Raw genomic sequence first — 24,733 nt, 5'->3', positions numbered from 1 at the left:
TTTCTCTTATGAAAAGTACAATGACAAGAGTGGTAAGTAGTCTCAAGCACTTATCCCACCACTGCACAACCAATGTAGGAGGCTGGACTGGCTTGTAGTGAGTACCAAGGTTTACTTGCACCTTGCACTAGGCCCAGTTATCCCTTATTAGTGTATAGGGTGTCTAGCAGCTTAGGCTGATAGATAATGGTAGCTTAGCAGAGCAGCTTAGGCTGAACTAGGAGACGTGTGAAGCTACTACAGTACCACTTAGTGTCATATGCACAATATCATAAGAAAACACAATACACAGTTATACTAAAAATAAAGGTACTTTATTTTTATGACAATATGCCAAAGTATCTTAGAGTGTACCCTCAGTGAGAGGATAGGAAATATACACAAGTTATATATACACAATAGCAAAAATATGCAGTATAGTCTTAGAAAACAGTGCAAACAATGTATAGTTACAATAGGATGCAATGGGGAAACATAGGGATAGGGGCAACACAAACCATATACTCCAAAAGTGGAATGCGAACCACGAATGGACCCCAAACCTATGTGACCTTGTAGAGGGTCGCTGGGACTATTAGAAAATAGTGAGAGTTAGAAAACTAACCCTCCCCAAGACCCTGAAAAGTGAGTGCAAAGTGCACTAAAGTTCCCCTAAGGACAAAGAAGTCGTGTTAGAGGAATAATGCAGGAAAGACACAAACCAGCAATGCAACAACTGTGGGTTTCCAATCTAGGGTACCTGTGGAACAAGGGGACCAAGTCCAAAAGTCACAAGCAAGTCGGAGATGGGCAGATGCCCAGGAAATGCCAGCTGCGGGTGCAAAGAAGCTTCTACTGGACAGAAGAAGCTGAGGTTTCTGCAGGAACGAAAAGGGCTAGAGACTTCCCCTTTGGTGGACGGATCCCTCTCGCCGTGGAGAGTCGTGCAGAAGTGTTTTCCCGCTGAAAGGACGCCAACAAGCCTTGCTAGTCGCAAATCGTGCGTTTGGCGTTTTTGGACGCTGCTGGGGCCCAGGACGGACCAGGAGGTCGCAAATTGGACCTGAAGAGAGAGGGGACGTCGAGCAAGACAAAGAGCCCTCACTGAAGCAGGTAGCACCCGGAGAAGTGCCAGAAACAGGCACTACGAGGATGCGTGAAATGGTGCTCGCCGAAGTTGCACAAAGGAGTCCCACGTCGCTGGAGACCAACTTAGAAAGTCGTGCAATGCAGGTTAGAGTGCCGTGGACCCAGGCTTGGCTGTGGACAAAGGATTTCCGCCGGAAGTGCACAGGGGCCGGAGTAGCTGCAAAGTCGCGGTTCCCAGCAATGCAGCCCAGCGAGGTGAGGCAAGGACTTACCTCCACCAAACTTGGGCTGAAGAGTCACTGGACTGTGGGGGTCACTTGGACAGAGTCGCTGGATTCGAGGGACCTCGCTCGTCGTGCTGAGAGGAGACCCAAGGGACCGGTAATGCAGCTTTTTGGTGCCTGCGGTTGCAGGGGGAAGATTCCGTCGACCCACGGGAGATTTCTTCGGAGCTTCTGGTGCAGAGAGGAGGCAGGCTACCCCCACAGCATGCACAAGCAGGAAAACAGTCGAGAAGGCGGCAGGATCAGCGTTACAGAGTTGCAGTAGTCGTCTTTGCTACTATGTTGCAGGCTTCCAGCGCGGTCAGCAGTCGATTCCTTATCAGAAGGTGAAGAGAGAGATGCAGAGGAACTCGGCTGAGCTCATGCATTCGTTATCTAAAGTTTCCCCAGAGACAGAGACCCTAAATAGCCAGAAAAGAGGGTTTGGCTACCTAGGAGAGAGGATAGGCTACTAACACCTGAAGGAGCCTATCAGCAGGAGTCTCTGATGTCACCTGGTGGCACTGGCCACTCAGAGCAGTCCAGTGTGCCAGCAGCACCTCTGTTTCCAAGATGGCAGAGGTCTGGAGCACACTGGAGGAGCTCTGGACACCTCCCAGGGGAGGTGCAGGTTAGGGGAGTGGTCACTCCCCTTTCCTTTGTCCAGTTTCGCGCCAGAGCAGGGGCTAAGGGGTCCCTGAACCGGTGTAGACTGGCTTATGCAGAATTGGGCACATCTGTGCCCAACAAAGCATTTCCAGAGGCTGGGGGAGGCTACTCCTCCCCTGCCTTCACACCATTTTCCAAAGGGAGAGGGTGTCACACCCTCTCTCAGAGGAAGTTCTTTGTTCTGCCATCCTGGGCCAGGCCTGGCTGGACCCCAGGAGGGCACATGCCTGTCTGAGGGGTTGGCAGCAGCAGCAGCTGCAGTGAAACCCCAGGAAGGGCAGTTTGGCAGTACCAGGGTCTGTGCTACAGACCACTGGGATCATGGAATTGTACCAACAATGCCAGGATGGCATAGAGGGGGCAATTCCATGATCATAGACATGTTACATGGCCATATTCGGAGTTACCATTGTGAAGCTACATATAGGTAGTGACCTATATGTAGTGCACGCGTGTAATGGTGTCCCCGCACTCACAAAGTTCAGGGAATTGGCTCTGAACAATGTGGGGGCACCTTGGCTAGTGCCAGGGTGCCCTCACACTAAGTAACTTTGCACCCAACCTTTACCAGGTAAAGGTTAGACATATAGGTGACTTATAAGTTACTTAAGTGCAGTGTGAAATGGCTGTGAAATAACGTGGACGTTATTTCACTCAGGCTGCAGTGGCAGGCCTGTGTAAGAATTGTCAGAGCTCCCTATGGGTGGCAAAAGAAATGCTGCAGCCCATAGGGATCTCCTGGAACCCCAATACCCTGGGTACCTCAGTACCATATACTAGGGAATTATAAGGGTGTTCCAGTAAGCCAATGTAAATTGGTAAAATTGGTCACTAGCCTGTTAGTGACAATTTAAAAGTAATGAGAGAGCATAACCACTGAGGTTCTGGTTAGCAGAGCCTCAGTGAGACAGTTAGGCACCACACAGGGAACACATACATGCACACCTATGAGCACTGGAGCCCTGTGTGACAGGGTCCCAGTGACACATACATATAGGCCACAACCTTATGAGCACTGGGGTCCTGACTAGCAGGGTCCCAGTGACACATAACAAACATACTGAAAACATAGTGTTTTCACTATGAGCACTGGGGCCTAGCCATCAGGATCCCAGTGAGACAGTGAAAACAGTGACAAACATCCTGACATACACTCACAAACAGGCCAAAAGTGGGGGTAACAAGGCTAGAAAGAGGCTACTTTCTCACATACACCTGCTCTCTGTGTAAGGGGGTGTTGTAATGCTGCTGTGTGTAAATGAAGCTTGCACCGCCTAGGTCTGTGTTACACCTGCTCTCTGTGTAAGGGGCTGTTGTAATGCTGCTGTGTGTAAGTGAAGATTGCACCGCCTAGGTCTGTGTTACACCTGCTCTCTGTGTAAGGGGGTGTTGTAATGCTGCTGTGTGTAAGTGAAGCTTCCACCGCTGATGTCTGTTTCACACCTGCTCTCTGTGTAAGGGGGTGTTGTAATGCTGCTGTGTGTAAGTGAAGCTTGCACCACTGATGTCTGTGTCACTCCTGCTCTCTGTGTAAGGGAGTGTTGTAATGCTGCTGAGTGTAAATGAAGCTTGCACCGCTGATGTCTGTGTTACACCTGCTCTCTGTGTAAGGGGGTGTTGTAATGCTGCTGTGTGTAAATGAAGCTTGCACCGCCTAGGTCTGTGTTACACCTGCTCTCTGTGTAAGGGGCTGTTGTAATGCTGCTGTGTGTAAGTGAAGCTTGCACCGCCTAGGTCTGTGTTACACCTGCTCCCTGTGTAAGGGGCTGTTGTAATGCTGCTGTGTGTGAGTGAAGCTTGCACTGCTGATGTCTGTGTTACACCTGCTCTCTGTGTAAGGGGGTGTTGTAATGCTGCTATGTGTATGTGAAGCTTGCACCGCTGATGTCTGTGTCACACCTGCTCTCTGTGTAAGGGGGTGTTGTAATGCTGCTGTGTGTAAGTGAAGCTTGCACCGCTGATGTCTGTGTTACACCTGGTCTCTGTGTAAGGGGCTGTTGTATTGCTGCTGTGTGTAAGTGAAGCTTGCACCGCTGTCTGTGTTACACCTGGTCTCTGTGTAAGGGGCTGTTTAATGCTGCTGTGTGTAAGTGAAGCTTGCACCGCCTAGGTCTGTGTTACACCTGCTCTCTGTGTAAGGGGCTGTTGTAATGCTGCTGTGTGTAAGTGAAGCTTGCACCGCCTAGGTCTGTGTTACACCTGCTCTCTGTGTAAGGGGCTGTTGTAATGCTGCTGTGTGTGAGTGAAGCTTGCACTGCTGATGTCTGTGTTACACCTGCTCTCTGTGTAAGGGGGTGTTGTAATGCTGCTGTGTGTAAGTGAAGCTTGCACCGCTGATGTCTCTGTCACACCTGCTCTCTGTGTAAGGGGGTGTTGTAATGCTGCTGTGTGTGAGTGAAGCTTGCACCGCTGATGTCTGTGTCACACCTGCTCTCTGTGTAAGGGGCTGTTGTAATGCTGCTGTGTGTGAGTGAAGCTTGCACCGCTGATGTCTGTGTTACTCCTGCTCTCTGTGTAAGGGGGTGTTGTAATGCTGCTGTGTGTGAGTGAAGCTTGCACCGCTGATGTCTGTGTTACTCCTGCTCTCTGTGTAAGGGGCTGTTGTAATGCTGCTGTGTGTAAATGAAGCTTGCACCGCCTAGCTCTCTGTTACACCTGCTGTGTCTGCCAGTAAAGCTGCCCCTGCTGCCCTGGGTGTAAATGTGAGGGGAGTTTACACTACTGTACCCATGCTGCACTTGTTCTGTGTGTCTTAGCGCTGCTTTGGAGAGTTTTTTTCACCATCCAAACAGCCCTAAGTGTTGACTTTGTCAATGCTGGCTTTTTATTGTTATGGGAATAGATTTTATCTGTTCGTCTATGGAGAAAACATCTTCCTGACTCCTGCTGCCTCGAGAGGTTGGTAATGAGCGTGATGGGAGCACGTGGGTACACACGCGCACTCACTCACTTACTCACCCACTCACTCACACACACACACACACACACACAAACACAAACACACACAAACTCTCTCTCACACACACACGTGCTCTCTCTCTCAGATACACACACAGACTCTCTGTCACACACACACGTGCTCTCTCTCTCTCAGATACACACACAGACTCTCTGTCACACACACATGCTCTCTCTCCACCTCTCTCACTTTCTGACACACACACAAACTCTCTCTCTCTCGCGCTCTCTCACACACGCACTCTCACACACACATAAACTCTATCTCTCTCACACACACACGCTCTCTCTCCACCTCTCTCTTTCTGACACACACACAAACTCTCTATCTCTCTCTCGCGCTCTCTCACACACGCACTCTCTCACACACATGAACTCTATCTCTCTCACACACTCTCTCGCTCTGTCTCTCTCACACACACACACTCTCTCTGTCTCACACACACTATCTCTCTGTCTCTCTCACGCGGTCTCTCTTACACACACACACAGTATCCAGTAAAACCTTCAGCCCCTGCTTGTTGGCAGAGAGGTTAGTGTAGGTAGAGCACGGATATTTTGGGACCGCGGCCCATTGTTGCAGGGACATGTGCATCCCCCCAGCCCTCCCACATGTAACACGATGTCCCAGAAGCAGGCAGCCGCAGCTTGGCATGGGTACCAGGCCAAGCCACCCAGAAGCAGAATGTTGTGCTGCAAGCACCATTGCACTGCAAGGGGCACCATTCACACACAGGGGGGAGTGAATGATGTCAGGTGTGGGGGACGCATGCATCCATCACAAGGGGGTCGATAGGTACAGGTGGAAGGCCTGTCTCCAGGCATTACACGTCCTCTGCCAAGGGTGAACCTCCCACAGAGTGTTGGAGGTCTCTAGCTGTAGAGATGTGTGTGAAGATTCAACATATGCATTTTGTGGCTTAAAGACAAGGCCACTAGATGTGTACAGTTCTGTGGCCCCGCCGTTTCTGCATTAGTATGGATTTGCCACATAGTCTACAATCTTCCGCATAATTCTCAGATTTTAACCAAAAAAAATGTGCTTCTTGCTCAAACGGATCAAAAGTTACTAAAACGCGATCACACGTGATGACACCGTAATACTGCATGAAAATGTGACACGCCATGCCGCATAATTTACTTTTTCTTGCGGTATAGCTTAAACCTCCCTAAGGAGCAAAGGCAGGAGCAGAGGGAGAAGCCCGGGGTAACTGAAGGAGAAGAAGAGCAGCGTGAGACTGAGTATGTGGGAGTGCTGAGTGCGCTCTCCCTCTTCCCAGTCCCCATCTAACAAAGGAGCCCATAGTTCAAGGATGAGCAGAGATTATTGAAGACACCACCGTGCTAAATCTCTCTCTTACAGCTGCCTCTGGGGGCACATATCAGGTTGTGCTGATATCACAGATCCATGCCTTCTGCGGCCCCTGTGTCTGGGATGCCAAGAGGCCTGGCCGGAGGAAGATTAAATCATCCTTGTTCCATCAGGTATCGGATGTTACCTTCCCTTTGCCTTGTGTCCTGTCGTGTAATCATTATCAGGTTGAAGCAGCGGACCGTGATCACTCCTCGAGCTGAACATGTAATGAGATGCTTGTGGTGCTGACAGGAGGAATCCTTAGATATGCAGGTGTGTGTATTACAAACTAGTGAGGAGTGACAAAAGTCACCATAAGCAGTATTTCTGCGCCATTAGCGTTTTTTCTTCGATCACTAGATATTCCCTAGCATTCTTTTCTTTAGCAGAGTTTAGGGGTCCAACTCTTAGGGGAGCCCCACGCTCTAGTTTCAACAGGTTAACCCTTTCACTCCCTCTACTCAATCCCTGGCTGGTGGCAACTTCTTAATGGTTTTAGTAACTACGGACACCTAGCGGTGGCTTTTGTGCTGGTGGCGCCCGGTACAACAATTGTATTTGCACCCCCTCCGTCCCCGACTCCTCCTCGGATTTTCTCAGTACCACCCAGCAAAAGTACCCCCCACCTCTCCATAGCCCTCTCTCACATACATTTCATTTGTTTTAAAGCAATGGTAAGGGCTGGATTTGCAAATCCACTCAGGTATCCACATAAAATACAGATCTGTTCTTTGCAGCAGGCACATTAACCCTCTGTTCTACTTTATGGCCAGTCAAAACTGCAGCTAGGTAAAACTGTGATCTCTAGCAGGAACATTAATCACAAGAGTTATCTTGGCAATATTATTGCTGTCTGAAAGCTGCATGCACAAGGAACTCTGCAGCAGGTGCTTTTAAATCGTAAGTTATTAAGCAACACATCTGTAGTGGCAGGAAAATGAAAGATGCAAGGCAGCTGCGTTGTCTCAATATTCTTTAATTCAGTGCTATAAACAATAAGCCCACGAGGAGCCGGCAAGAGCGCATCAGCGTCCGATCTCCGCGCTCCGCTCCCGTTTGTCCCTCGCACCGCCCCCTGACGTCACGACCATCCTCGATCCGGATTGGCCACGACGTCATGAGGAGGTCAAACACAAAGGAAGGACCAAATCCTGTCCCCCCGCGTCTCGTACGTTAACTTCACGTACGACATCTCCCTTTTTTTAACAGAACAAGAAAACATATGGAACTTCATCTCATTACAAAATCTTCGAACCTCTTGGGAGCTCGGATATGCCTCACTGGCCTGCTCGGAGTAATATACTGGGGTGAACCCATCCTGACGGCGCATGCATCCTCTCGGCCTGAACTCATTACGTTGTGACTGTCGCTTTTCACAGGTTCGGGCCTGCTACCATTCAGTCCCTCGGCATCCACCAAGCTGCGCCATGCTTCCTCACACCGCTCTGCACTTCCGTGCCCGATTCGCCCTCGCATGGAGGGCGTATTCACACACTCCTCATCACCAGCGACTACATTCCTGGCTTCGTGACTTTGCCATTCATCTACATCGTCCGTGCTCTCAGCACCATACACACGACTACCTCTCATGATGATTTCCTCTTGACCAGCCTTGAGCCTGACGATGTCGTCCTTGCTTCGCCACCCCCCTCCTTCCAAACAGACTGCCCCTCTTGTCACTCCTTGCACACGTACAGGGGTTTGGAACACAGATTCCCCTTTCTTCACCTTGTTAGGTTTCTTCACCAATACCCAATCCCCCTGCACTATATTTTTAGTTTTGGCTCTGTTCACAGTGTCAGCATATCGCTTGTTGCTTTCCTGTTTAGCTATTATTCTTCCTTTGACTCTCAAACTCTCATCAGATACCACCTCTATTTCCTCCCTCATGTCATACCATTTATTGAATTTGGGGGTAAGCTCACTCATGCACCTTCTCCCTCTCATCAAGTAGAACGGAGTGTGTCCCGTAACTTCACTGGGCGTGTTATGAAAAGTGTGCACCTTGTCCGCCAGAAAAGCTTTCACATCCATGTTGGAGGCGACTGCCTGTTGTACACCCTCTTTAAGGAACCTATTCATCCGCTCAACCTGCCCATTGCTCAATTTAGAGGACCTGTGTAAAGTGTTTGTGCTGCACACAAACAGTAACAGAATAAGAACACAACACAACAAAAATCCCTCACCAAGTTAGAGAAATAGAGTACAACGTAATAAATAAAATGGCACCAAAATAAATTAAATCTGATCAGTGAAACCGGAGTTATGAATTTTAAAAGTTTCAAGTGAAAAATAGCACCTAAAAGAGCAAAGCACCATGTTGTCACGCAAAACCAACACAAGTTCAAACTGCTGCCAACTGCAATAGAGCATGGTCTGGCTGTACAAGGTGGATTGGCCCTGGTCTCAACTTACCTTCAAACATAGAAAAAAAGTTTGAACAAACTTTCCTGAGAAGGTAAAGTTTAGTGGGGCAAGGCAGCTGGGGGAGTCCGAGGAGGAGGCGTCACCGGCAGGAAGCTGCTGGACGAAGTTGGGGAGAACATTTCTACTCTTTGATTTTGTCACTTTTTTGGAAGCAGAATCTCTCCAGGGGGACGAAGCTGCAGGCTGTAGCCAATGCGGGATCCAGAGGCCTGATACCCTATCTGAGAGATCCCATTGAACAGTATTTGTTGCTGGGGAGACGAATGTAGAGAGAGCTACCGCAAAGTCAGGCCGCACTGCTAAGCACTTTAGGCAGATCAGCGAGTAGGTAGGTCCTGGTCTTCTGTCAGTTATCAGCCCACTTTTTTATAGAATTTTTTAACTTCTAAGTTTAAGGATTTGTCCACAGGAGATCCTTTAGCACCACTTCCAGTGGCCCAGGACGGTTTGGGCACCACATTGGGAGTCAGGACTTACTCCAGGCAGAGGCCAGGTGCAGTGTTTCAGGTCTCCGCAGCTTATTATGTCCCTGTAGCTCACACAGGAGGCCAGCCAAATACTCCTTGGAGTCACTCTGCTAGTCCTGAGATCAAACAACAGGCCTCAAGCACAGGGCAGTCCTCTGAGGGTACAAGGCAAGCAGCAGGGCAGCCTTATGGTAGCAGGAGGGCAGTTCTCTGAAGTACAAGGCAATCCTTGAAATGTAAGTAGGGCAGGGAACAGCTCAGCCCTGCCAATCCTGCTAACACCCCTTTATCTCAGTGTCTGGGAGGAATACACAAAGGCCAGCTGCCAGCTCTTCACAGCCATGTGACGCAGGAAACAGCCTAAAGGCAGCAAATAGGCCAAGAAACAAGCAACTTTCTAAAAGGAGAGGTAGGCCTCACAGTAGTGAGAAATAAATTTGGGAGTTTTTCACTAGGACATGCAAATCTAAAAACACATATTCTACCTTTTAAATACAATCCACCCCGCCCTCTGGGCTTCTTAGGGCCTACCATAGAGGGGACATATGTACTAAAAAGGGAGGTTTAGGCTTGGCAAAAGGTTTATTTTGCCAAGTCAAATTGGCAGTTTAAATCTGCACACAAGCTGCAATGGAAGGCATGTGACATGTTTTAAAGGGCTACATAAGTGGGTGGGACAATACGTGCTGCAGGCCCACTAGTAGAGTAGTATTTATTTTACAGGCCCTGAGTATATGTAGTACCAATTTACAAGGAACCTATAAGTAAAATAAATGTGCCATTTGGGTGTAAGCCAATTTTACCATTTGTACCGGAGACAGCACAAGCATTTCAGCATTGGTTAGCAGTGGTAAAGTGCACATAGTCCTAAAGCCAACAAAAACAAATTTCATAAAACAGGATGGGAGGAAGCAGAACGTTTGGGGGAGGACCACACCAAAGGCTGTCAGGTCTAATAGTTGGGCCTCACCTAAAGGATCCCCCCCACTTGACACAACAGAGTCTGCATTTTCACCCTTCTCTCCCACCATCTACCAAATTGCAGTGATTCAGGAAGACAAATCAACAGCCCATGTCAATAAAAGACCTAATTAAATTTATAAAGGAGCCTTGTGTCCTCTCCCTCTTTTCCATGTCTAGATCTTCTCCCTCCTGCGTCAGGAATGTTGGCGATACACTTTTGCTGTTTAGGAAAACAGCCTTAGTGCATTCTTGTGCGAATACCCAGACCAGAGGTATATAAAATGGATCCCACAGGCCTCAATTATCTGGTTCACTCACACGCCATGCATGTACCACACAGGCTACATACACACAAGCGCAACATATTATAGGATGTTAGCGCTAGGAGTTGGGTAAGCACATAGAAGTGAAACTTCACATGAGTGGGCCAGTAGACCACCACTCCAGTGACACGAATAATCAACCCCAACCACAACTATGGACTCACAGAACACAATACACTGCCACCAGTGCTCTATATGCTAACCCCTGACAGGGGCAGCAGTCAATAAGGGTGTGCTTGGTGCCCTCCTCCAGGTCCCTGTACAGGTCTCGGATCTTATTCATGTCAAGAGATTGGACTAAGCTTCTGTACACATGGTTAGGTGAGTGTAACGCCAGAGTAAAGATCAACAACTATGACACCAGATATATGCAGGAGTCATTGAGGGCAGAGTAACACAACTTTACACCACAGAGGAGACAATCCAGTGCTAACAATCAGCTTTAAATGTTTGATAATAACATCTGTTTTTTCCCAAATGCCATCTTACCAATTTGTGAAAATATATAACGTTTGCCCTCAAATGTCAGCATTTCTGGAAAGTCAACGAAGCACATTCTTCTCCCAAACACAACCTTGTTTTTGCAAAAAACATTCTATTTTGTCACTGATTACCACCTTCCATTATTTAGTACATAAACACATATTTTACGCAACCACTAGCAAGTCAAATACCGATTTTTCTTTTTTTAGTAAATATGCCAACTTTCACCAATCATCAGCTTGTTACTTTCTAAAAATGTAATAACTTTTTTCAAATTTACCAACTTTTCAACCTCTGCATTTTAGAGGTGGTCTCCTCATGCCAGGGAGTGCCTCCAAATGCCAAGGAGTGGCACAGCATGCTGAGCATGGCCACCAGATGCCAGGGGCAGACACCAGATGCCATGAATGGTTCCCGGATGACGGGGAGAGCCAACGGGTGACAAGCGCTATTAAGGAAAACCAATTCCAAGATGGCCGCCAATGCGAGTGTACGCACTGTGGTGCAAGCGCACGTGGGAGTCAGGACACATGCATGAGTTATGAACTTTACCGCCCAGTTTACCACGGAGACATTTCGGAAGAGAGTATTAGAACAGTAAAATAAAAGTAAAAAGTAAAACAAATAAAGACCACAAGCGGCCCAGTAGTACGTTGCAGCTGCGGGTCCTCATTAAAAAGAATTTTTAAAAAGTAGAAATTGGAAAACAAGAGATGCCGTGAGCTTCAAGGGAGGGAGAGGGATTAAAGCTAAATATACCATCACAGATCCTGGAGAAGAAAGTGAACTCTGCAGTTTTCATGAGGTTAGAAAGCCACTACACACTGCTCAAATAGGGTAAACACCAGCCCATGACAAATAATCAGTTCTTGATGCAGCTATACTCAGTCTCTTCATCATTCTTGATGTCAGTATCATGGCTGTGTGCATCCAATTATATGTTGAATCACTTGTAATAGTGAGCATTAGATGCTCTTGGTTGGCTTTATTCCTCTCTGACCAGTTGATTCCAGGTGATCTCTTTCTCTCCCTTCCATTCCTCCTTTCGACCACTCCCATAAATGGACTTTCGAGGCTCATCTTTTAGACATACGTTTTTCAACATCTAAACCGCACTCCCAGAAGCTCTTGTTTGCTCCTTTGACTTCTCGCTCTTCTCATACGTGGATGACACCAGATTATGATCCGGCTCGATGGACAACATCCTTTAACCCACACTTGCTTCCAAGGCTGTATGACATCTATTGCTATCTGGATATGGACAAATTCCCTAAAATTGAGCTCTGACAAAACTGCTATTTTGGTTATTGCTGGTCCCCCTTATTTTTAGAACTTAGACTGGTGACATTCTTAAATGTGATCATCCCACATGCCAGGTTCAAATGTCTGCAAACTTTGGGTCACTTGTGAAGACACTCTACTGCGGACTCCCTCAAATCAACAAGATACGGCTACTTTTCTGATTGTAACATTTAAGAATCGTCATTCCTCCTCTTCCTAAGCCTTGTTGAAGAAAAGACTATTCAGTCCATCAGTTCCTCCACCTGGACTACAGGAGCACCTTCTATTTAGTTGGTCCGAAATACCTTTCCTTCAGAGCAAGTGGTTTAGAATGTAGCTGCCTAGTTCATTCTCCAGCTTAGCATCCACGTCTGTGGCCATCCGTTCCATCTACATTGGCTTCCAGTGGCAAAACAACCCATGTCCACAACTATGTGCATCTTCCATCACATTTCCCATGACTTTGGAACACTTCTCCCCCTCATGGATCCTACTGTCTTTAGCATAATCATGCTTTTGATCTAAAGCAGCATAAAGGTGCTTATTTTACACATAAGGATAATTCTCTGGTTGTTACAAATATCACGTTCATATGTTACACTGCAGGTCACATCGTTATTCCCTGATGTCACAGTCCACTGTTCACCTAATTGTCTATTGTCGCATAGTCTATTCCACGGTCGGGTCAGATGTCAATGTGCATGGTTGATTTTTGCTCTAGTCTTGTCTGGTGTTACGCTGCATGTGTGACTGTTAATGGCTGAAGACACACTGTTATGTTATAGTGTTTTTAAAGTGCATAGCTGCTCCAACAACAGAGCTTCCCAGCGCCACACCTGGAGGATAATTGTACTGCATCCACTGGCTGACAGAGGAGAGAAAAGACAAGGGGATACTAGATGGAAAAAACTCATGTCTTCAGGGTTTTCCTGAAATGCAGGTGGTTCTCTGTGCTCCTGATTGTGAGAACGTGCCTCTTTTGACATGGTTAGCCCCCCACTTTTTATCTGGTATTTGATGTGGTTTCAAAGCTGTTAGTGCCCAGGGCCACTGCTAAATAGGAACCCTGGGCCAGATCTCTTTCCCAAAACTGTTGTGATGCTTTCACACAATTGGCAACACCTTTAGCTGCCACCATAAGTCCCTAGTAAATGGTACCTAGGTAACCGGGGCATGGGGTACTAAGGGTAGGCCCCGGAGGGCAGCAGCACAGATTTGCCACCCTCAGGGACCATGCATCCAAGTGCATCCATCACTGCCATTGCAGGCTGAGTGTCCTGGTGCAAACCTAAAATGCAAACATGACATGGCACACAGGCTGTGTGACCTGTCCACTACACACTGCATGCAGTACAGGTAAGCCACCCCTCTGGCAGGCCTTACAGCCCTACGGCCCCTCGATGACCTCGACTTAAAAATAGAAGGAGACACTGATAAACACATTGCCCGATTTTATATGCATTTTTAAACTTTTCTCTCATTGATTTCTATGGTGTGTAATTGCGCACTAAGAGACTATTTTTGCTAAATTTTGAAAAATCATAAGTTAAAAATAACTTGCCCGATTTTAATGATCTTGGTCTTAAAAATTATATAAAAATGTGAAGTATTTTCGTAAATTAGTCTTGAGTTATTCTTTTGAGTGTGCGTCCACATTTATTGATATTGTGGGTACAACACATGCTTAGCACTTCTTCAGGATTGGCCTAACTGCTGGACCAAGCTACCACAAAAATTAGAGCATTAGGTGGTGTAGTTTTTACCTCTGAAAACCAAGGTGGGGTTGCTCGGACTATCTGCACAGTGCACATCATGTTTTTTACACTATATAGAGAGCCAGCCTCCTACACTGATGGAAAGCGGTAGCGAGTTCCAGAGAACAGGAGCCTTGGCACGAAAAGAATGATCTCACACTCTTGCTCTCCTAAATCAAGGGACATTGGCCAAATTGAGTTCCTCTGAATGTAAGGAGCAGGAGTATAAGGTTAGAAAGGATAGGTGCCCCATTTGTGTTCAAGATCTTATGAGTGACGCATAAGGTCTTAAAGATGATGCGCGTCTTTACTGGGAGCCACTACAGTTTATGAAGAAGACCAGACACAGAGCAAAAATTTGGGAGGGAAAAAAGCAGCCTAACGCAGCATTGTGGGCCAGCGGGAGTCTTCTAATAACTGACTTGTTGGTTCCCAGATACAGGAAATTAAAGTAATCCAACCGGGACAGAATTACCAATCCTCAACAATGGTTTGTCGGGTGCTAGGGTAAAAAAAAATTTTTTTAATGGGTTTGAGGGTTCTCAAAAGCTGACAACAGGTGCCCTCATCAGATTTTGCTCGGGCCTCAAAGGCCACGGTGCTGCATGTTCCAGTGTTACTGTCTTACGCCAATGGGACCGTTGGATTGTTAGTCTAAAGGCATTAGGCCTGCACCATGGCGATGGTGTGTCTTTACACTCAAAGTTCCATTCTTACTACCCCATGTCACAGAGTGCCTCTTTTTTTAATGGTCACCCGCATTTTTTGAGGACTGGTGTTTCTGGATTTTGGGCTCAGTGCACTGGGACACTGCTCTCCAGTCCCCAGTGTATGTACTCCGAACCCTAAAACATGGTAAAATTGGCTCATCTTCAACTAGCGTATTTAGGTTTCCAGTAACGCTATTATATTTGGTGCAAAAACATGTCCTAACTGCATAGAAAGTTAAATGAAGCCTGTGGACTGCAGCAACTATTGTGCCATTTACTAGGCTGACACGGAAACCACGGTTCAGCCTAAATGTGTGTCCTGGCTTATTTAGCTTTTAAAAATGCAAGCAGGTCTGTCAAAATAAACCTTTTGACAGAAACAACACCCTACATTTAAATATTAGGTGAGTCCCCGCTCAGTAGGTCGCGTAGCACACAAGCTAGGGTGTCTGGTATTTAAAAGTGGAACATGTAAGAATCCAGTGCTTGCATGTTCATCCAGTGTTAACAGCTATTTTCACTCTTAGTAATGTAGCTATTGCTGTGAAGAAAAAGAAAAAGTATAGTGAACGTATTTATTCCATGTATTTGGTTTAAAATATGGGGACATTTCCACCAGGAGTGGTGAAGTTGGATTTTTGATACATATACAGGAACATTAACTTTTAAAAGGTGGTTCTTTCCTTTCCCGGTGCTCCTTCTGGTTAATTAGCATTGGACTGCCTGAAGCGAGCCTCTTACTGGTGCTCTGATGAGGTGTGAAATACTGCTCACCTAGTGAGGACCAAGGCCTTGCGCCTGGCAAGATGGCGCTGGGGAGGAGTTTGACTCGGCTTAAGTCAAACAGGACAGTGTAGGAGTGTCCATGACCTTCACTATCATAGAAAGGACTAGCGGTGGCAGGTACGTTTATACTTTAGTGATAAAGGCCTTTGATTCCAAAACATATTCTATTATCCTGATTTTAGTTTCAGTTACAGAGGGGTCTAGCCCCCAGAAGCAATTTAGAGAATTTAAGTGGTAGGAGACTGGTCATTACCTAAAACAAACCACTAAGTGTGACTCAAGCTCCCACCCAGGGCAGAAACAATTTGTCACGTTGAATTTTACTGACAATAGTACACTGTGGAATAGTTTTCAATTAGGGAAAGAGGATGTGCTGTGAAAGTAGAAATGTTTGCCCTTTCAACCTTTTGCCAATTCCTCAGGGAGTGAACTGGAGTCACCCCATGCACTGGCTAGTGAACTGAAGAAAAGTATCACGTTACCCCCAACTTCTCTGAACACTTTTTCGAAAAGAGGCAGAACAGAAGAGGGCTGGACTTCCTGTCTGCAACCTATGTGGAGACCTGAAGGGCTGGACCTGCTACCACTTTTACCCAGGACTGTGAAATGCACTCCGTGGGTTAGTTGGCTGAACTCCTGTGTGGCTACCAGGCCTTAGTAAGCTGCAAGAGACCTTTTTCCTGGAGTGACCAATGGACTAATTACAACTGGAACTGTATTACACTTTGCAGTTAGGCTCTGTTAGATTGCTTTGTGGCACCTAATTGCTGTCCCTGAGTTCCTGAAAGCCTTGGAAGTGGCTAAGAAGAACTGCCCTAGAAAGTCTGAAAAGTGGGGACTTGAAAACCTCGAGAGATTCAGCAGGAACATGCAGTAAATGTGTTTGATTTTGGTAGGATTTCATAAGATATAGCTTCAACTATGTCTTGCTGGAAGATTTTGAGCTCCAAAAAAGAATCCAAAGGTAGACATTTTGACAAGGTAAAGGCATGAAATGTTCTGCCCAGCAAGAGGACTTCAACAATTGTGAAAGTTGTATTTTCCTTCTCAGAGCCTTTCCTGCTAAAACCAGGGGCTCCTGCAGGGCCTTATCCAACGGTTATATGGAATCAAAGAGAATTAGTTGGAAATTGCCTTCAACCGTGCCTCGATCGGGGATTTCAACCTTCACAAAAAAGACTAAGGTGGTCATTCCGACCCTGGCGGTCGAAGACTGCTAGGGCAGCGGTGGCAGTCTTCACCGCCGACAGGCTGGCGGTAAGGACCGCCAGATTACAAGTGTGGCGGTTTGGCCTGTGCCAAACCGCCACTTACCCATTCCTACCCCCAGGGCAGTTGGACCCACAGGGCCAGAGATGAGCATCTCCGACCCAGCGGTTCACCCAATACAGCTGGCGGTATCACGAGTCCCCTTTCCGGCGTTGTCACAAGTCCCCTTTCCACCAGGGATTTTGTGGCAGTAGCACCGTCACAAATTCCCTAGTGGCAAGGCTACCGGCGACAGGAATTTGCATTCCTGTCACCGGTAGACGACTCCCCACCCCTTCCATCTACCCAAGAGCCCCCCACCACCCCTTCCCCTACAACATTCCCACCTCCCCGAACCCCACAGTAACCACCCCGCTCCCTATGGTGACCATCCCGATCCCCGTACTTACCCCCACACCTGCATACATGCACGCACCCACACGCACCAACAGACACGCACACCCTGACACACACTCACTCGCACTGACAACACCCTTACACTCACGCGCACACATGCACACACACACTCAACACCCCCCAAATCCATACACACATACACGCACAACACCCCCACTAACGCATGCACTCACTACCTTCACCCTATTGACACGTATACACTCCATCCCCCACCCCCTCCTTTTCTCAACATACATACACACACAACCGCCACCCCTGTCTACATGCATGCACACACGCACTCCGACCCAGCATTCACATTCACCCACACACGCATCACCACATTTACACTCAGATATACACGCACAAACACTCCCCACCCCCGCCCCCATTCATTACATGCATACACACACTCACACACATCCATTCACACACCTCACCCACCTCCCCTTGCAGAGGACACTTATCTCATCCGACGAGGTGCTCCTCCCTGAGGGGACGGGACCCAGCGCTCCCACCGCCGGCAGCGTCCCGCCATCGGTTCACCACCAGGCCGTATTACAGGTTGTAATACAGCTGGCCAAGTCCTTTTGGCGGAGCGGGGCTGAAGGTGGAAGCGCCTCTGCACCTCCGACTGCCAGCACGACTGTTGGAGGATTTCTGCCCAAATTGTGGCAGAAATCTTTCAGTACTCGTAATATGGTGGTCGGAAGACAGCCAGCCCTGGCGGTCTTCTGGCGCCCGCGGCTTTGGCGGTCTAAGGAAAAGACCGCCGAAGTCGGAATGATCACCTAAGTTAGAAGGTAAAATGCTTGACTAGGAAGACCTGCTTTCTATATTTGCCTTTCACTCCATCACGGTTACCCAAAAATTACATTTAAGTCCCGGTTAACACCGAGCAGTGATTTGTGGTTGGAATTTTACTTTTTCTTGGCACTTTTTGCCTTAAAACTTTAAAAGTTCATATCTCTGGTCATTCTTTTTGGATGTTAGTTGTTTTAGTGTAATTTTTCTCAACATTTTTTTTCAATTATAAAAAATTGGTTGTGGAATTTTAATTAAGTTGGGTTTTGATTTTTTGACTGTTTTATTGTTTCTAAATACTTTGCATATTTTACTCAGTTAAGCTTGTCTTCTCGGTGCTACAGTGACCAGGGGTTGAATCCATATTTAAATGAATGAAACTATGTTTGACTTTTCAGGATTTTGGGACTCATCATTACTTGAGTAGGACTCACAATCCCTACAACTAATAATCATTGTTTTTACCATTACACTGCATGTCCCATTGTTAGTCTGGTGTAAAACTGAATGTTCCATTGTTATTGTTTAATGTCACACTATTTGTTTCATTGCTGTTGTCTGGTGTCATACTGCATGTTCCATTGTAATTGTCTGATGTGAGACTATTTACTCCATTGTGATACTCTGGCATCATGCTCCATGTTCTATTGTTATTGGTTAATGTCGCACTATGGCTTTTATTGTTGTTGTCTGGGGTCATACCACATGTTCCATTGTTATTGTCTGATGTTAGAGTATTTCTTCCACTGTAATACTCTGGAGTCATACCACATTCCATTGTTATTATCTGATGGAGTATTTATTCTACTGTAATACACTGGTGTTAGGCCACATGTTCCATCGTTACTGTTTAACATCTCACTACAGGTGGTATTGTTCTTTGGCGTCATACCACAAGTTCTATTGTTAGATGTTAGAGTATTTCTTGCAAAGTAATTTTTTTATGCTAATGTGGCCCAACGTGGCCAAAATCGTTGCGCCAAATTTACAATGCATGCTTTGCACCACTTTGTAACCCTTTGCACTACATTATGCGTGCGCCAGGCATAATGTATGCAAAAGGGGCTTTCCCCCGTTAGAGGAGCCAAAAAAATGGCACAAAGAAATCTGAGAGTTTTTTTGCACCATTTATTTCTGCCTCCTTTTAACTCCTGCTCTGAGCAGGCGTTAAAAGGAGGCACACCTTTGTTTACAATGGGCCTCAAGGGGCTTTGCAGGATTAGTGTCAAAAATGTTTACGCTAATCCTGCAAAGTTCTGAATTAGCGTCAAAAATGTTGACGCTAGTTCGCTAACTACCACCACTGGGTGCAGCACCAGTTTTCTTAAATGAGGCCCATGGTCTATTGGTATTTACTGGGGTGATACTGCTTGGGCCATTGCTATTCTCTGATGTCACACTGTGTGTTCTTTTATTAGCCGATATCACTGGGTCTTTTCCTTTGTTATTTTCTCATATCACACAACATATTGTTATGTTCAGTCATATTGTAGCGTTTTTCTGTGATTTCACCCTGCACGTCCCATTGTTATTAAATTACGTCAAACTTTGTTCCATTGTTCTGTTATGACGTCAGTTGTAACTGGTATGCCCTTTGTCAGCATGCGGATTCGTATTGTCTTCTGCCTATTTCCACTATTATATTGTCTGGGGAAACGCCAGTCAATACAATTCTAATTCTCTTTATATAAAATTCTTATTAAGTTCTTATTTAATGCCTTTCGCTTATCGCGCTGCGCTCGCCACTAGCTGGGGCTAAGGAACACTTTAGCGCGTGTGTGTGCAGCGGACTTCCACTAACGCACCTCCTGGGGGCGCTGCTCCGGACTCAGCGTGGCTCCTTCCTCCACCCCATGCCAAGCGAGTCCTGTCATTGCTCATGTGTTCTTAATTGGCTGGCTTGGTGTCCTAATTATTTCTAATTTGCATACAACAGTGAGGCCTGTGTGCCCGGAGCGGGGCTGCGGTGCTGGGTGGGGGTCGGTGGTATGTGGCAGACACCTCGGGTTAGCTCAAGGCTACCCCAAACCACAACCACGTGACTGAGTGTGGCATTGTAACAACGTCAGTGAGAAACACGTCATCTTTTAATTAAGTGTAATAATTCACAGTCACTAAAAGAGACACTGATCAGACACAGCAGCCCATAGTGTGAGTACCATTGGGACAATCTGAGCACCCCCAGCAGAAAATACCACCAACAATAACTGAGTACCACAAGCACATTCTGAGTACCCCAGCAGAAAATACCACCAACAATAACTGAGTACCACAAGCACATTCTGAGTACCCCCAGCAGAAAATACCACCAACAATAACTGAGTGCCACAGGCACATTCTGACTACCCCCAGCAGAAAATACCACCAACAATAACTGAGTGCCACAAGCACATTCTGAGTACCCCCAGTATTGAACAGCACCAACAATAACTGTGTACCACCGGGACAATCTGAGTACCTCCAACATTGAATACCACCAACTATAACTTAGTACCACTCAAACAATCTGAGTACCTCAAGGATTGAATACCACCAATCATAACTGAGTACCACCAGGACAATGTGAGTACCCCCAGCATTGAATGCCACCAACTCTGGGTACCACTGCGACAATCTGAGCACCCCTGCTATTGAGTAGTTCCAACTATAAATGAATACCACTCGGGCAATTTGAGTACCCCCATCATTGAATAGTACCAGCTATAACAATCTGAGTACCTCCAGCATTGACTACCACCAACAATAACTGTACCTCCAGGACAACCTGAGTACCTCCAGCATTGACTACCACCAACAATAACTGTACCTCCAGGACAATCTGAGTACCTCCAGCATTGAATATCACCAGCTATAACTGTGCACCACCAGGACAAACTGAGTACCTCCAGCATTGAATACCACCAACTATAACTGTGTACCACTGGGACAATCTGACTACCTCCAGCATTTAATATCACCAGCTATAACTGTGTACCAATGGGAAGATCCGAGAATCTCCAGCATTGAATACTACCAGCTATAACTGTGTGCCACCGGGACATTCTGAGTACCTCCAGCACTGAATACCACCAACTATAACTAGACACCACCGGGACAATCCGAGTACCTCCAGCTTAGAATACCACCAACTATATCTGTGCACCACTTCGACAATCTGAGTACCTCCTGCATCAAATACCACCAACTATAATTGTGCACCATCAGGACAATCCGAGTACCTCTAGCATTGAATACCACCAACTATAACTGTGTACCACTAGGACAATCTGAGTACCTCCAGCATCAAATACCATCAACTGTAATTGTGTAGAACTGGCACAATCTGAGTACCTCCAGCATCGAATACCACCAACTATAATTGTATACCACCAGAAAATTCTGAGTACCTCTAGTATTGAATACCACTAATTATAACTGTGTGCCTCCGGGACAATCTAAGTACCTCCAACATTGAATGCCACCGAGTATGACTGAGTACCACCGGGACAATCTGAGTACATCCAACATTGAACCGCCAGCTATCACGGAGTACCACCTGGACAATCTAAGTACTCCTAGCACTGAATATCATCAACTATAACTGAGTACCATTGCGACAAGTTGAGTACTTCCAGGGTTGTCTACCACCAGCTATCAGGGCAATCAGAAATCCCTCAGCACTAAATACCACCAACTATAATTGAGTACCACTGGGACAATCTATGTACCCCCAGCATTTAATAGCACCATCCATAACTGAGCCCCACCAGGAGAATATAATTATTCCCAACTATAACTTAGTACCACCCAAACAATCTGAATACCTCAATGATTGAATACCACCAACCATAACTGAGTATCACTGGGACAGTGTGAGTACCCCCAGCATTGAATACCACCAACTATAACTGAGTACCACTAGGACAATCTGAGCACCCCTGTCATTGAATAGTATAAACTATAACCGAGTACCACCCGGGCAATCTGAGTACCCCCAACATTGAATAGTACTAGCCTTAACTGAATATCTTCCAGAACATCTTAATATCCCTAGCATTAAATACTAGCAACTAAATCGGAATATCACTGGAACAATTTGAGTACTCCCAGCATTGAATACCACCAAGTATAACTGAGTACCATCAGGGCAATCTGGGTACCTCCAACATGCAATCTCGATACCACCAGAACAATCTGAATACAACTATTATTAAATACAAAAAGTACAATCTGATTACCACCACCACAATCTGAGTACGCCTGCTATTGAATAACACCACCTCAATATGAGTACTGCCAGTACTGAACCACAGCAATTCAGACTAAGCGCCATCAACACAATCTGCATACCCAAGTCATAAATATCAGCTGCACAATATATATAACATCAGTACTGAGTACCAGCAATTCAATCTGAGTAACCCCAGTACTGAATACCACCAGCTATAACTAAGTACATCCAGGACAGTCTGAGTACCTCCAGAACTGAATAACACCTACTATAACTGAGTACCACTGGGAAAATATAAATCCCTCCAGCATTGAATAACACCTACTATAACTGAGTACCACTGGGAAAATATAAGTACCTCCAGCATTGAATACCAGCATTTCAATCTCGGTACTGTCAGCACAACCTGAGGAGCCTCAGAAAGGTGTACCACTAGCACAATCAGTCTACCTCCTGTACTGAATACCAGCAATGCAGTTTGAGTACCCCAGTATTGAATACCAGCACTACAGTCTGGGAATCACTGGGACAATCAGGTTGTCCCCAGCACACCTTTAGTACAACAGGGCTAACTGACTGCCCTCGGTACTGAATGCCAGCAGTACAATCAGAGTACCACGGCAGAATCTGAGTATCCGAGTACTCCACATAAGCAGCAGAATCTAAGTATCCCTGGTACCAAGTATTAGTAGCGCTATCTGGAGCAAAAAATAGAAGAAAGATCCATACATAGACATGTGCGTAGACGGGCTTCAGCCAGCCCTTTTCATCCATTGGTCTGTCCAAATGCCATTCACCGTTTGCTTCCACACACCATAGGCTAAGCATCGGGGAATGGGTCAGCCCACTTCAGCCGTCATCTCTTTTCACTGTGAGTGCCAGCATCTTGCTCTGTCGGTTTCGCACTTCTGCCTAAATACAAGTGCACTTCACTGTCAGGGCTGGTAGGGCAATCTCTTCTGCATTAATTTCATGTGTTTTTCAATTTATTTTGCAATGGGTCATGTTTTACTTCCTTTGTTTACAAACACATGCCGGCCATCTGTAGACAAAGGAATTTATATTTTTTTATTACATGCACGTTTGTAACAAAAAGGTAAATAAAAAAGCCTAGCAGGTTTGTTAAAGGCCAGATCCACTGGCTTTGCCAATGCTTGTTTAATATATTGTTGTGGCTGTTTTGCTTTCTGTTCCCAAGCTGCATTAATGGCGCCTTTTACAAAAAGGTGTGTTAAACCTTTCCAGGTGAATCACAAGTCATGACTGAAAGACACATACATTACAATCATAATCTAGCACAGTGAGCTATGAACTGCCATCAAAGAGCTGCACACAAACTGCATGGAACAGTTTAGAAACTTATGTTTTTCCAGTCTTTGATTATCCTAATTTTGCTAAAAAGGTATTTGTTTGAGCAGCAATAAAGTGTTATTAGTAAATTCAACCGTAATCACTGTGTTACATTCTGAATCCTGAGTTTATGCTTCTCCAGCCCAAGCACTCTTAAAAAATGCTACCAGTATGGATGACGTGAATCCTATGCCTTGTAGCCCCTCCCTTTGTCTTACGTCACATTCTCTATACACTAATTTACTCATGTGTGATTGATTGTCTCTGTATGTGTGCATGATGTAAAGTTCTCGGGCACCCTACACTGGTAAGAAAGGTGTTATATAACGAATGAAATACAAGGGAGAGATGGGCTATGGGGAGATTAGAGGGATCGTAAGAGGGGGTGGTGAGGGAATCATTGACGAGCCCAAATAAAGATTGCCATATCATGGTGCACTGTACGGCCATCATTAACTACTGTTTAAGAACTAATACAATTGAATAAATAATGAAAAATATGTTGTAGAATGCACTGTTTTTGCCGCTTTTTCCCAAATTTTCTTGGGGTGGGAGGGAGAAAGTCTCCCCCCCCCCCCCAAGCCTCATGGTAGTGATCAGGCTCGCTCGCTATGCACCCTATGGGGGCTGCTTTGACTAAATTTGCCAGGGCTGCTTTGTGTTCCAGTCCGGCCCTGGCTACCAACAGAGCCCCCAACTGTACTGGACATAATTTGAACTTGTAATCGAATATAACTCTAACTACAGCACTCACCAGCAGCAACAGTGCTAAAGTCTCCCAACATGCATCTGCTCAACCCTCCTCACCACGCAAGCACAACCGAACATGCCGAATGAACCAGCGCCATCCACTGAACCAACGATCAGAGCAACAAGTATACCAAAGCAGCACAACACAACAACACTATACTACACCCAGCACACTACACAACGGCTTTCAACAGATCCCACGATACTCCATTACACCAACAACTCTATTCTTAACCATAACTTAACCATCCGGCAGTGAACGGCCACCATCCTCTAGGAGTCCAGCTGTAATGCCATCCCTCACTCGCTCTGATGTAAGCTCACAAATTATTTCGACCTTTGAGAAAAAAACTTTGTGTGTACGTATGTGGTATTTATATAGTGCAAATCTAGCCGAAAGGCAGCAGAGCGCTGTACAGGGTCAAAGGCAAAGATTCAATCAACACGTGGTAGCTGGGTTTTGGGAGTG

Source organism: Pleurodeles waltl, chromosome 8 (genome assembly GCF_031143425.1).
Source record: "Pleurodeles waltl isolate 20211129_DDA chromosome 8, aPleWal1.hap1.20221129, whole genome shotgun sequence".
In the NCBI taxonomy this organism is placed as follows: Eukaryota; Metazoa; Chordata; class Amphibia; order Caudata; family Salamandridae; genus Pleurodeles; species Pleurodeles waltl.
This window is presented reverse-complemented; position numbering follows the sequence as displayed.